Genomic DNA, 14,144 nt, shown 5'->3' with positions numbered 1-14,144 from the left:
ATGACGACAATGTGGCCCGTGAAAAAAATTAGTTTGACACCCCTGTAGGGCCTACACCATCAGCCATTCCCGTACGATTTACGATTGACATTCAAGTGGAATCAGCTGCTCATCAACGCAAGTGTTTTCCAAACTCTCAGAGGGGGCACGCAGAAGGTCTATGGCGGTAGATTGGGGTCAAAAGTTATGTAGTTGAAAAACAAAACTCGTACTTGAAAAAAAAAACTTGAATCTGAATATAAACGTGCTGAGCTTAAAACTTCAAAAATAAAGCAATGTATTAAAAATAGAAATACTTGTTGAGTTGAAAATAGTTTTGCTTCGCTTAGGTAAATTTTTTGAATAAACTATTTTCAGGTTTCACCTTAATTTATTTGTCAAGTTTTGAGGTATTTTTCTTCAGTTGCATATTTTATATTTTCAGATTCATATCTCTTTTTTTCAGGTTCAGGTCTTTTTTTTTTTATTCCAAAAAATTACCAAAGCGAAGCAAAACTATTTTCAACTCGTAAAAACATTTCACACAAGTATTTTTATTTTGAATACATTTGTTTGTTTTTCAAGTTTCAACCCTAACTCGTTTGTTTTCAGTTTCCATTTTTTTTTGTTTTTTTTTTCAAGTACAAGTTTTGTTTTTTCAAGTACAAAACCTTTGCCTCATTCTCCCTCCATAAAGATCCTACTTGTTGCTGACCGCGCGCAAGCACGGACGCACGCACAGACGGACGGACGATTCCTCTGGAACGTTTTGGAATCCGCCACTAGAACAGATGGAACATGTTGGAATTGTTATCAAGTTTGTTTTTAGTGGCAAATCAAAAGACAGCCTTTGGGATGGATGAAGGAGACGTTTTGGTGATGCATCTCATGAGGACAAGCGGCGCGTCTGGCAAGGTAAAGACTCGAGCGCATTCAGCCTCTTCAGTAACGACAAATTGCTTGCGATTGACAAGCAAGTGCACGGTGTTGTTAGCTCACAGTGTGTGTCGACGACCACCAGACTTAGTTATGTCGTGCCATTAAGTGTTGATTGTCCAGATGGCCATCATGTTTTCCACCAACATGTTTTGTTCATCAACTGAGCCACTAGGTTGCGCAAGTGTTCTCTCTACTTTACAAAAGGCAGATGTGAAGGGTCAAACGTGGCAACTATCTCCCACTGTCTTCGCGTAGCATATTTATGTGGCCGTTACGCAAGCGCACACGTATGTGTAACGGCTCCGAATCACGACGAGGGGCAAGTTTTGGCTTTCAAGGGTGTTACTATACATTCAGAGCCGCCTTTTCCACATCCACGTACGTCCGTTTCCTCTTTTCGAACACACTAACTCAGTGGTTCTCAAACATTTTTCAGTGATGTACCCCCTTTGAAATATTTTTTTCAGCCAAGTACCCCCTGACCAGCGCAACACATTTCTGGTCGAAAAGAAAGAGGTACAGGATTGTCCCATCATTGTTTGGTTTATTAAAGTTAAACAACTTGTAGCAATGTACCTGTTAGGTTCAAAATCAGCAAAAGGATCAGCAGACAAAACCAGTGAGGCAGAATATTGAGTCTTTTCTCGCGAGGAGTGCATCCAGACTTACAGCAATCCGAATACACTAAAATTTGTTTACACTCCTCACTCTTTTTATTTGGAATGCCCTACCTACAATGTGAGACTAGCCCCTGATAGGTGGGGGGGAAAGCGTGGGCTTTGTCTCATGAGAGAAGAAACGAGATTCTATGTGAAACTAGAAGTCGCAGACAGGATGCCATGAGAAACGAAAAGAGTGCAAGGACAAAATGCTATGTGAAACAAAGAAGTCATGTGAAAAGAGTGCAAAGACAAAATGACATGTGCAGACATCAACAAAATAGATTGAGCTATCAACAACTTTCTTGGATTCCCAGAGGTGTAGAAGGTCAGGAAGCTCCAGACAGCATCGTTTGACTTGTTGTGGACTGGTGGACGTCTGCAAGGCGAAACAGCAAGCATTCTGTGCAATAACTTTATTAATAAGTACTCATTAGGGAACGCATGATAACATATATATACAATTTATCTAACAGTACCTGACAGACACATTTATGTTTCAAACATTGCATATAGAAACAAAAACGATAAACAGTACACCAGGGGTCACCAACCTTTCTTAAACCGAGAGCTACTTCCTGGGTACTGATTAAGGCAAAGGGCTACCAGTTTGACACGCACTTCTGAAATAGCAAATTTGCTCAATTTGGCTTTCACTATGTGTTATTATTGTCATTTCCAGTTCATATGTAAGCGTGATTTTAACAAGAATAGCAAAAATACAGTCAAACCTTGGTTTTTGACCACAATCCGTTCCAGAAGGTGGTTCGAGAAGCGAATCGGTCGAATTCCGAATCTATTTTTCCCATTACAAATAATGGGAATTTTTTTTATCCGTTTCAAGACAAAACACCCCGCCTTTTTTAAGCATTATTTTTCATGTGCGCATATTTGTCCGATCGCGCAACTGCAGCTCACCGCCGAACGTGCAACCGTAGCGCGTCGCCCACCGCGCAACTGCACCACGCTGGTCGCATTATTGTGACAGAGCCGTCGCTGTAATTTAGAAAATATTTTTAAAGTCCTGATGTACTTTCAAAAATGTAAGTGGACCTCAGTGCGCAGGGAGCTTAATTAGGCCCGATCGCCCAACTGCAGCGCACCGCCGAACGCGCAACAGTAGCACGTCGCTGACCGTGCAACTGCACCGCGCTGGTCGCATTATTGCGACAGAGCCGTCGCTAAAATTTAAAAATTATTTTTAAAGTCCTGATGTACTTTCCAAAATGTAAGTGGACCTCAGTGCGCAGGGAGATTAATTTGGTTCGATCGCGCAACCGCAGTGCGCCGGGCGCTCACTGTCGCATTGCTTTAAGAGCGTCTTTGTGTTTAAGGATGACTTTACTGCTCCCACTTGCTTTCTTTGGAGGCATGATTAGGGGTTAATACAATCGTCAAAGTAACGAAAATACAATAACAACAGTCAGTCGGCATCCGGGCCGCGAGGTCGGGTTTTCTCGGGTCCTCCCGGCTCATCTCGCGAGGTTCGACCTCCGAATTTTGTTCGACAACTGAAGCTAAAAAATCTTGAATTTTTTGTTTGAAATCCGATTTGTTCGAGAACCAGGACGTTCGAAAACCGAGGTTTGACTGTAAAATAAATAGATGCATCTCACTGACAAGTGCCGCGATTTGAGCTAATTTTAGAACAATCCTGCGGGCGACTCATGCGGTCCTCACGGGCGACCTGGTGCCCGCGGGCACCGTGTTGGTGACCCCTGCAGTACACAGTGACCACCAAGAAGGCATAAACCCTTTAAAGGGAAATGTGCTTTCGACAGTTTGCAAACATATTTTTTAAGGTTGTGTTAAACTTATAATCATATTAATATAATATCTAGTATTGGAGTGCTCGTGTGGATTGGTGGGTGGCGAAGAATGTGCAGGCAAACTGCATGAACTTGTTTTCTTCTAAGTGTTGTGGAATAGGCCCAGACAGGGAGTACCGGACGAGAACACCTCAAAGTCGGTGAGAAACGAGAACAACATCACGTCCAGGTGGTCGGGCTTCGCGGGGAAAACCCAACTGCCTGCCCTCAGCAACAACACCTAGACGGGGAGGAGATGGCCATCGACCAATCATCTCACAATGTTTTGCATGCTTTAATATTCATATTGTGTTTCTTCAAAACTGGGCAACCCGGAAGAATGTGTCGTCTTTTGGTGGTCACAAAAACGCACGAGTTTTAGTGTGAGGGACCCGGGACCCAGGCCTGTATTAGTGCACTTTGTCAGGAATAAACAATTGGTACATTTGGTCTGATTGATCTACTGGTCTTCTCTTTGACAGAACGAACTCGCAAAATTGTTCGGTGCGCCAGTGTGTGGATTGGGACATAGCAACTCATGTGTTGAGTGTTGATCGCAATTTGGAGTCAGATCAATAACTAAAATCCGTAGCCTGACACCTTTCAAAACTCAAATACTGTATGCAGAACACTGCCAATTTATATGAATCTTTCTTGTAATAATCTCTTGTAAGGAAATAAAAATATACACAACTAAAAATGTGTTCACAAAAATAAATTAACTTAATTATAAATAAATAATATCTTCTTTACAAAATAAATTGATAACTGAATAATAAATAAAGATTTGCTCAAAAAATAATCAACTTTACCTCTTTTGGGATAAAAAAGAAACTTTTTTCCTCTTAAAATTGAATTGTTGCATTGAACATTTGATTTTGATTTGACAAACATTGAATAAGCTTTGAACAGTGTTGAAGCTTGAATGAGTCTTTTGCACTCATACCACATTTTAGTGAGAAACATGGAGCTATGGTGAACGGTTTTTTGGCTTTAGCAAACCGCAAAAGAAGCCTTCAGGGCTTTGGCTGATGTAGTAGAGGCTTTTCACATTGTGTCTTGGGATGACTTGAAGTCAGAAAGTTTCCTCCTGAAGAACGCCGGTGGCTTACCAACATGGCATCCGTGTTTTGTGGTGAGATGCCGCTGGAGATGTGCCGGCTTCATGCTAGCGTTGGTTAATTTCTCCCCACAAAAACAACACAGCGCTTTGGGTGGGTTACAACTTGTGGACGTAAATCCCATCAAATAATAGTCTTCCATGTACTGTCGGTACTTCGTCGGCTCTGGTTGACTTTGTTAGGTTACGGATTCTAGTTATTGATCTGACTCCAAATTGCGATCAAATATTAACACATAAATTGCTATGTCCTAATCCACACACTGGCGCACCTAACAATTTTGCGAGTTCGTTCTGTCAAAGAGAAGACCAGTAGATCAATCAGACCAAATTTACCAATTGTTTATTGCTGACAAAGCGCACTAATACAGGCCTGGGTCCCGGGTCCCTCACACTAAAACTCGTGCGTTTTTGTGACCACCAAAAGACGACACATTCTTCCGGGTTGCCCAGTTTTAAAGAAACACAATATGAATATTAAAGCATGCAAAATATTGTGAGATGATTGGTCGATGGCCATCTCCTCCCCGTGTCGGCGTTATCGCTGAGGTCAGGTGGTTGGATTTCCCCGCGAAGCTGGGCAACATAGACGTGCTGTTGTTCTCATTCTTCAACGACCTTGAGGTGATCTCATCCGGTACTCCCTGTCTGGGCCTATGCACAACACTTCAACGAAAACAAGTTCATGCAGTTTGCCTGCACATTCTTCGCCACCCACCAATCCACACGAGCACTCCAATACTTGATATTATATTAATATGATTATAAGTTTAACACAACCTTAAAAATGTTTGCAAACTGCCGAAAGCACATTTCCCTTTAACTTTAAAGTCATAATTCCCAATTTCTGACTTTAAACTCAGAATTCTGACTTTATTCTCAGAATTCTGTCTTTAAAGTCGGAATTCTGACTTTATTCTCAGAATTCCGACTTTAAAGTCAGAATTCCGACTTTAAAGTCAGAATTCTGAGAATAAAGTCAGATTTCTGACTTTAAAGTCAGAATTCCCAATTTCTGACTTTAAAGTCAGAATTCCGACTTTAAAGTCAGAATTCTGAGAATAAAGTCAGAATTCTGACTTTATGGCATGGGGTGGCGGAGGGAAAGTCAGCGCGGTGTGGTTTTGACCAGAGAGGACATTATGTCGTCAACGAGTGACTTTTTGCGTGCCGGAGGATTGCCGGAGGAGATCATTTCACTCTTGGAGGAGCAGGGGGTGAGTAAATAAAGCATTGTGTTCATTTTGGTGACTGTTGCGTATATAACTGTCTCCGCGTAGCAAGTAGCTCCGTTGCTAATTGATAGCTCTTGACGGGGTGCGCCGCATTTAAACGTAAAGAAGCATAATACGTATTTTTGTACATTCAGTAGTCAGTTTCATTAAACCGATGACGTAATGTACGATTATATATATATATATATATATATAATATAGTTCCTCACACTAAAACCCGTGCGTTTTTGTGACCACCAAAAGACGACACATTCTTCCGGGTTGCCCAGTTTTAAAGAAACACAATATGAATATTAAAGCATGCAAAATATTGTGAGATGATTGGTCGATGGCCATCTCCTCCCCGGTCCAGGTGTCGCTGAGGTCAGACGGTTGGGTTTTTCCCTCGAAGGCCGATCTCATAGACATGCTGTTGTTCTCGTTTCCTAACCGACCTTGGGATGGTCTCCTCCCGTACTCCCTATCCGGGCCTATTCCACAACACTTCGAAGAAAACAAGTTCATGCAGTTCGCCTGCACATTCCTCGCCCCCCACCAATCCACACGTGCACTCTAATACTAGATATTAATATGATTATAAGTTTAACATAACCTTAAAAAATATGTTTGCAAACTCCCAAAAGCACATTTCCCTTTATTCCCTCTCATGACCTCATTTATGAGGTCATCACCCGTTACCCTAGCAAACAGCCACCAGCGCGCTGTCGATCCTTCCTTCCCCCTGCGGCTCATGTTGAGTCAACAGGGTATATTGCCCCATCGGTGGCAACGGGCCAACGGTTTTCTCGATCAACCGGACAGTGAGTGATCTAATACATGGAATACAACAACAACCGCATAACATCATAATCGTAGTAAAAATAGCCACAGCAACAAGCACAGACATGATGAGGCCTTTCCAGCTTCCGAACGTTTTCATCCAATCAGACCAAATATCGGTGTGTACGCCTGAATGATCTTTCATCTTTTTGTTCAGTGTCCTTAGTCCTTCCAACGCCCTGGTCAGTCGGCCTCCTGGTGCCGTGTTGTTTGGGATGAAAGTACAACATGCATCACCAAACATTCCACATACACCATGTTCCTTAGCCAATAGCATGTCCAACGCAATTCTATTTTGGAACGCCATTAACGACGTTGCAGCCAATTGTTCATGAACTGCGGCGAATGATTCAGCTGTATAATTTCCCAGTCGTTGGACATTGTAATGAACGTAATTAATACGGTCTACATTTTTATTGGGGGTGATCCACAGGAAGATACTTTCGAATCCCGAGGCCACTTGATTAGCGAGTTTATACTCATCTGGTACACCCCGGGGCACTCCTATAGTGTCAATATATGTTGGATCGTCGTCGCTCAACCACGGGGGCAAAACGCCTCTTTTGGCTCGCTTCAGGAGCCCTGCCAGTGGGGACTCCAGGTTCCAATTGAGATTCTGTATTTCAATGGGGACAACCACCACAGGCATTATCAACGACACGAGGGCACAGATACCTGATGCATTCTTCGGCAAGCGATCCTATAATTTGTCATCTCCACACCACAACCAGATGTCACTGGTCTTCCTCTGCTCCTTCCATCATTGCTGGGTGAATCCTGGCATGTCCTGTTAAAGCTTGAAAGCAAGTGAATTTGGAAAAAAAACTTTGTATATCACAATTACAAATTGAAACCTACTCACCCATTTCTATTTTACCACTCTCCCCCTTTGACACATTCACCCAATGTGTCATTACGTATCAAAAGGAACCTGCAAAGTGTCCCCTCTCATCACCACACTCATTGTAGCCAGGCCCGCGGAACCTCTAGTTACCATCTTTGCCCCGGGACCATCACCCCAAGTCCTTGAAACTTGACTGTCCACCACACACACTCGTCAACACAAACAAAAATCATTGCACTCCTGTCAGTGAGCTTATAGCCCGGCTGACAGCGGACATTTGTACACACAAAAACAGACATCAAGTATCAAAATTAAAACAGTCATAAAATGAATCCTGGCGCCCGCGGATCATGTCCTGAAAACCACGTCATCAACAAGTTCATCATAAAAACCAAAAGGGCAAGGGTTAACATATTCTTGTAAATCCAACACAAACTTTCCACGAATGCAATCGACAACCTGCAAGAATGAAAACAAGTTACGCAAGCAACGCGCAATCCGCTCCTTGGCTGGTGGCTGATGCTGCTGCAAAAAAATCAAGTCACACAGAAAAACAAAGCAGAGTGTGCTATTGTTGCAAACACGTTCAAGCGTCAAACAATTGGTCACTGTCCACCTAGTCCGTCACCCCGTCGGGTGAGCTCAAAGTCGTCACACGTCAAATCGTCCAAAGTCTTGCTGTTCGATACTAGTTCTGTCTTGTCTGACCATATCACTGAAATGGGCCTTCTCCATCACACCGTTTTGTTGTCGATGGTGCCCCTGATTTGATCATTGAGCCATGGTTCCGGTCAGAACTCATCACTTACCAGTTCCAGACCCTCCAGTCTGTACCCCCCTTCAGGTGAGAGGAATTTTATCCTCAATTGCAAACACATAACCCCAACTTCAGACCTCTCTGGCCAATCATACTGCGCACACACAGTCATAGATGATCACATGCCCACGCACCCATCCACACACTCGCAGACACACACATCCGTCTCTATCACTCAGCTCTCCTCCCACACTAAGCAAAGTTAGTATGTTAGTGTGCAGGCAAACATTGACTCCTAATAGTAACTCTTCACATTTGGACATACTTGTCAACATGACCTATTGTAAAATCTCCAATTCAATTTTCCATAAACTCGCCCATCAGATTCATCGCAAATTGTCATATATGTCTATCTGGGGGGGACGACTGTGGGACCCGCGTGTCAGGAGAGCCTCCATAACCTCAGATTGCTCCTACAAACTCGATCTCTATTAATTATCCTAATTAAATTCAATAAAGATGGGTCCGACTATTCCCTCTGGATTTTTACATCATCATTTGGCTCTCCCCCTTTTTCCTGTTGTCTAGCGCAAATATGTTTCTCAGTCTGCTTCTCTTTATTGCCCCTCTTGGCGAGTCTAACTCGCCCCTTTTTCTCTTCCTAAAAATCCTGCCTGTCACACCATCCAGCACCTCTCCCTAGAATGGGCAGTTTTTAATGTAATTTACGTCATTGCTGTCCAGATCTTCTATCCTCAATCTCCCTTGCTGTCAATCCCTGTTAAAATGCCAAAATGCCCCTGTTCCTCTTGACCGAATCCACTTTAGTCCAAATGTCCTATTCTAAAATGTATCTAACTCGACTTCTACTTCTCAAGCCTGACGAGCCAAAATATCAGATCTCGCTTTTGTTTCTTACCGTTTTAGCCTATTTGTTTTATCCAAATCTGTTCAATCTCTGACTATGATGCTTTTCTCTGTAGCTCTACGCATTATTCAATTTTTATCAAATCTCCTCAGTTCTGTCAAACTCAGTGCACAATGAAGCTCCTGTCCACCTTGACCCAAGCTCCACCCAGTTTGGTAACACCACAGCAAGGAGTGCGATTTGGCCGTCGGACACTTCCAACACCCCTGCGTCCCAGAGGCCACACAGAGTGTCTTCCATCCCTTGGTCCGCCTCTTTCGGCCAACGATATTGAGGCCGTTTGATAGGCTGCGTCTCATCCATTTGGAGATCAATAGGGGCCACCGAATGACAAAACCCGACATCAAATGGACCCTGGGACCACAGTGTGTCGGGCAAGGCCGCCAGCATTACTTCAGCGTCCTCATGATCAGTTAACTCCCTACCGTGTGTGCGGGACACCAACATCATCTCCAGCAATCCTGTGTCTGCCATGGGTTGTTTAATTTGGTATGCATTCTGAGACTCAGACCAGTACAAATTAGGAATGTGAGTTTTCCGCCAATCGGTCTGTTGCAACAACTGCTTGACCATTGAGCCCAATTGTCTGGCCTCGTGTCCTGGGGCAAGAGCCAGCGAAATGTGTGGCACCCCTTTCTCTGTCATTTTGAACCACTGCATTTGTTCATATGTCAATTCAGTTGCCGCTGCGACTCCCTCTTTACCAATCAAAATGCGCGATGAAGTTAAATCCCACATGGGCCCTTCAATTTCTTCAAACAAATCCCGATATACATCATCACTTTCTCGGTCATAATATAGAGTGCAATGCAAAGGATCAACAGGTGGGTGGTATGGCACCAGTGAGCAGATCCAGGGCTTCCACAGTAGGTAGGTCGAGAACACACCGCCACCAGCAGGGGTCTCTGGCTCCAGCCTGGCCAAGTAGATGGTTGCAGTTTCTGCTTCTGCCGGTAGGGGCGCCATCAACCATTGACCATGTTGTTGTAGCTGCTGTGAGCACTGGATGCTGACGCCATCTGGAAATTGAAGAACTCCCTCTGGCCCACACAGAATTCTGGCTTGAACGGCTGACAGCAAGTCCCTTCCCATCAAATTGATCGGAGTGTCTGTGGAATAGATGTATTTGTACCACAGTCTACACCCTGTCCGGGTGATCACAGTTTCAAGTGGTTTGGTAAAAGGCAGAGTACGTGGTTGTCCCAAGAAGCCGACTAAAGTTGTTGTTTTCTTTGACAGTGAGGATACAGGAAGGGCAGTGTTTATTGATGAATAAGTTGCTCCTGTGTCCACCAGCATCTTCACAGGTTTTTCCTTCCACTGTCACATGAAGCATTGGCTCCGCCGGGCTACTGCTTTCCTGGCTCCCCGGGCAGCCCTATTCAAATTGTCCACACCAGAGATCATCATGTTGGTAGTACTGACCTCCGTGCGTTTGTGGGCGGGTGGCTCCGCGCGGTCGATACTGTGGGCATTCTTTTGCCCAGTGGTCGGTTTCGCCGCAGATGAAACATGCGTTGGGCGAATGGGGCTTGTATGCTGCCCTCCCCGGGTAAGCAGGTGCACTCCCTCCCCGGCCTCTGTATCCGCCCCGGAACTGGCCCCTTCCGCGCCCCACCACCTGAAGAGCCTGTGACATTTGCATTTCCTTTTTCTGTAATTTAGACTGTTTAGCTTCACCATGCATTTTTGCCAACTGTAATTTCAACAACTGTTTAGATAATGCGTCTGTCTCGTTTTCAACTTTAGCTTGTGACTCAGTGAACATTCTGCAGTGATGCAAAAGATGACGTTTAAATCGTTCTTCGGCACAAACCAGAATGTCAGGATCTGACATTAGCTGCTTCTTCACATCTGGCGGAAGTCCATCCAGCAGCGCCGTTCGGAAGAGCACCTCTGCCTCGTGCGTGAGAGCCGGATGGCGACCTGTGGTTTCAATCCAACTCTCCACACATGTTACATAATGCTGTGCAGGTGACATTTTCACATCATAAGAAAACATAGTGGGGGCCAGATCGGTGGGTTGTGGGAAAGTCAATTTAATGTTTTCAAACAGGGGCGCTGCTACTTGTGGCAAGGGCACCTCCCTCCCCAGTCTCGCTGTGCCTGCTGCTTCCTCAATTGCCTGCAGTTGCACCAGGGAGCATGCTCCTGCCAACATCTGGCGCATGTCACCGAGTGTACAGCTCTGCCCACTCATCAGAGCCAAAAATTTGTTCAGCCACACCTTGCCTCCTCTGTGAAGTGGGGGCATATTTTCCATCATCGCGGTCACATCACGGAGCACCATGGGCTCGTAGTGCTGACCGCCCGATGTGGTCACCAGCGGACACATCAATTCATTTTTCTGCACCTCGGCCTGTGTCATCTGTCCCTGACCACTCCGCAAATTATATTTTCTCCGTGTCTCTTTCTCTCTCTCTCTCTCTCTCTCTCTCTCTCTCTGTTGCCCATTTTAACATCTGCGCTTCCTGTCTACGCTGCTCATCGGCTTGATCAATTTTCTTTTTTAGCCCCTCATTCTCGGCAGTAAGTCTATGCCAGCTTTCTCCTTTCGTCACATTGGACGGTTGAGGGCTCGTTGCCTCTCTTTATTTACTGCTTGTTCAATCAACTGTACAATACTCTGATCCGCCCTTTCGCCTTCGCCCTCGACATCCACTACCATCCTGCCACCCAGCGTCACCACCGGAGCCATTACTCCGGGGTCGCCGTACGGCGGCGGTCCAACATAGCTCATTCCGAGTGTCGGGGCACTCGGGTGTGTCACATCATGCAAAGATGGATAAATGCCCTTGTATTCATTTCTTTCCTTGTCTATTTTCACCGCTTTCTCTACCCTTCTTTCTCATGCTCTTGTTAGCCTGCAATTGTCCAAATCAAAAATGTTATTTTCTTTTAACTGTCTTTCTTTTGAACCTCTAAATCGCTCGTGTTGCTAACCTAACCTAACCTTAAAGAAAGGACAAACAGATTACTCCCAATAGCTCCTCATTATTTACGAGTTAGCCCCCCTTTCTTGAACATTCTCTGATCCATGCCGTCTTCCTCCTCACACGCCTGCACCCACACAGGGTGTGCACATGAACGCACACACCGAGCGCGCACACAACCGCACGTACACACACACACACACGCATCCGCACGCACGCACGCACGCACGCACGCACAATCCATCTCTCATGTAGCTTCTTTGCCACTTTCTATCGGTCAATACCACTCACAATTTGCGCTTCCACATCAGCATATACATTCCTTCAATCTCACTGCTTCAAACATTCACTGAGAAACTCACACTGTCCCTGCCCCGCCCGGGCTATAGCACCCCCCGTGCGAGAGGGTCGCGGCATCAATGTTGACTGGTTACAGGCTGGCCATTTCCTGCAACAATCATGATGCCGGCCCACCGCCCGCACGAGCATAGCACAGGCCCACGCGCACAGCCCAGACCCGCGACTACGCGCGAGTGCAAGCTCGCCCATCAGTCTCAACCTCTCAAAGGGCAGGCCAACTTTGCTGTTGCGCCCTTCATCATGTTCACATTCGACATCTTTCAATGTCTTCTACACAACATTTGTTGTCTCTTATTCTCATCCTATCAAGCCACCGTTCTAGTAACTTTCTGTCACACACCTTATTTTCTCTACTGCCACACCTTGCTCATCTTAGTTTCTCTAACCAACTTAACTTAAACACACCATTCTTCCATAGAACACACATCACTCACACACACTCATATACACACCCACTCATGAGGATCCTCTGCGCGCACACACTCTCCCCCCAATTTGGTTCATTTTGGATGTTTTAGCGGTCTGATCTCTCACAGGAGGAACTGTTACCACCGGATATTTTTTGAGGAGGCCTCACTTCCCCTCGGGGATCTCTTTATTAACCCCAGCTATTTGAATACGATCGTCACCGCACCCTTGTCCGCCACGACGAAGCACTAGGTCCCTGACCTATCCGTAGTACGCGTAAGTCCCTGACTTTACCGTACACGTTACACACGTAAGTTCCAAACTTATTCACCGTATGTATCTTAACTTCATGCACACCTTATTTGATCTGAACGACAGTCTCCTCTTAAATTTCCTCTTTCAATTTGCAGCATTTCGACTTATAGTAACAGGTATTCTGCTTACCTTATCGGTGATGAGCTCAGGGTTTAGGAGACGTCGTACCAGCTCAACGTTGTGCGCTTATTCCAAATGGTTCGCCGACCGGGAGACAGTGTCCCTGACACTGTCCGGTGTCTTGGCTAAAGACCACGAGTTGTCAATTACCCTTCTCTTGACATCACGTCGGCGGTCACCAAGAAATTGTTAGGTTACGGATTCTAGTTATTGATCTGACTCCAAATTGCGATCAACACTTAACACATAAATTGCTATGTCCTAATCCACACACTGGCGCACCTAACAATTTTGCGAGTTCGTTCTGTCAAAGAGAAGACCAGTAGATCAATCAGACCAAATCTACCAATTGTTTATTCCTGACAAAGCGCACTAATACAGGCCTGGGTCCCGGGTCCCTCACACTAAAACTCGTGCGTTTTTGTGACCACCAAAAGACGACACATTCTTCTGGGTTGCCCAGTTTTAAAGAAACACAATATGAATATTAAAGCATGCAAAATATTGTGAGATGATTGGTCGATGGCCATCTCCTCCCCGGTCCAGGTGTCGCTGAGGTCAGACGGTTGGGTTTTTCCCTCGAAGGCCGGTCTCATAGACGTGCTGTTGTTCTCGTTTCCTAACCGACCTTGGGATGGTCTCCTCCCGTACTCCCTATCCGGGCCTATTCCACAACACTTCGAAGAAAACAAGTTCATGCAGTTCGCCTGCACATTCCTCGCCCCCCACCAATCCACACGTGCACTCTAATACTAGATATTAATATGATTATAAGTTTAACACAACCTTAAAAAATATGTTTGCAAACTCCCAAAAGCACATTTCCCTTTAATATATATATATATATATATATATATATATATATATATATATATATATATATATATATATATATATATATATATATATATATATATATA

The 14,144-nt window shown here is 44.8% G+C and overlaps 1 long non-coding RNA gene across 1 annotated transcript; it reads right to left on the bottom strand.

Moving 5' to 3' along the window:
• Window positions 1-4,822: 4,822 nt before the first annotated feature.
• On the bottom strand, window positions 4,823-14,065 carry LOC137841040 (uncharacterized). Its single transcript, XR_011088360.1, has 2 exons — window positions 10,905-14,065; window positions 4,823-10,718 (listed from the first exon to the last, which is right to left on the bottom strand). It is a non-coding gene; the product is annotated as an uncharacterized lncRNA (long non-coding RNA).
• Between the last annotated feature and the right edge of the window lie 79 nt (window positions 14,066-14,144).

This window comes from Syngnathus scovelli, chromosome 16 (assembly GCF_024217435.2).
Source record: "Syngnathus scovelli strain Florida chromosome 16, RoL_Ssco_1.2, whole genome shotgun sequence".
NCBI lineage: Eukaryota > Metazoa > Chordata > Actinopteri > Syngnathiformes > Syngnathidae > Syngnathus > Syngnathus scovelli.
Note: the sequence above shows the minus strand (reverse complement) of the source record. Positions and strands in the feature narration are given on the sequence as shown.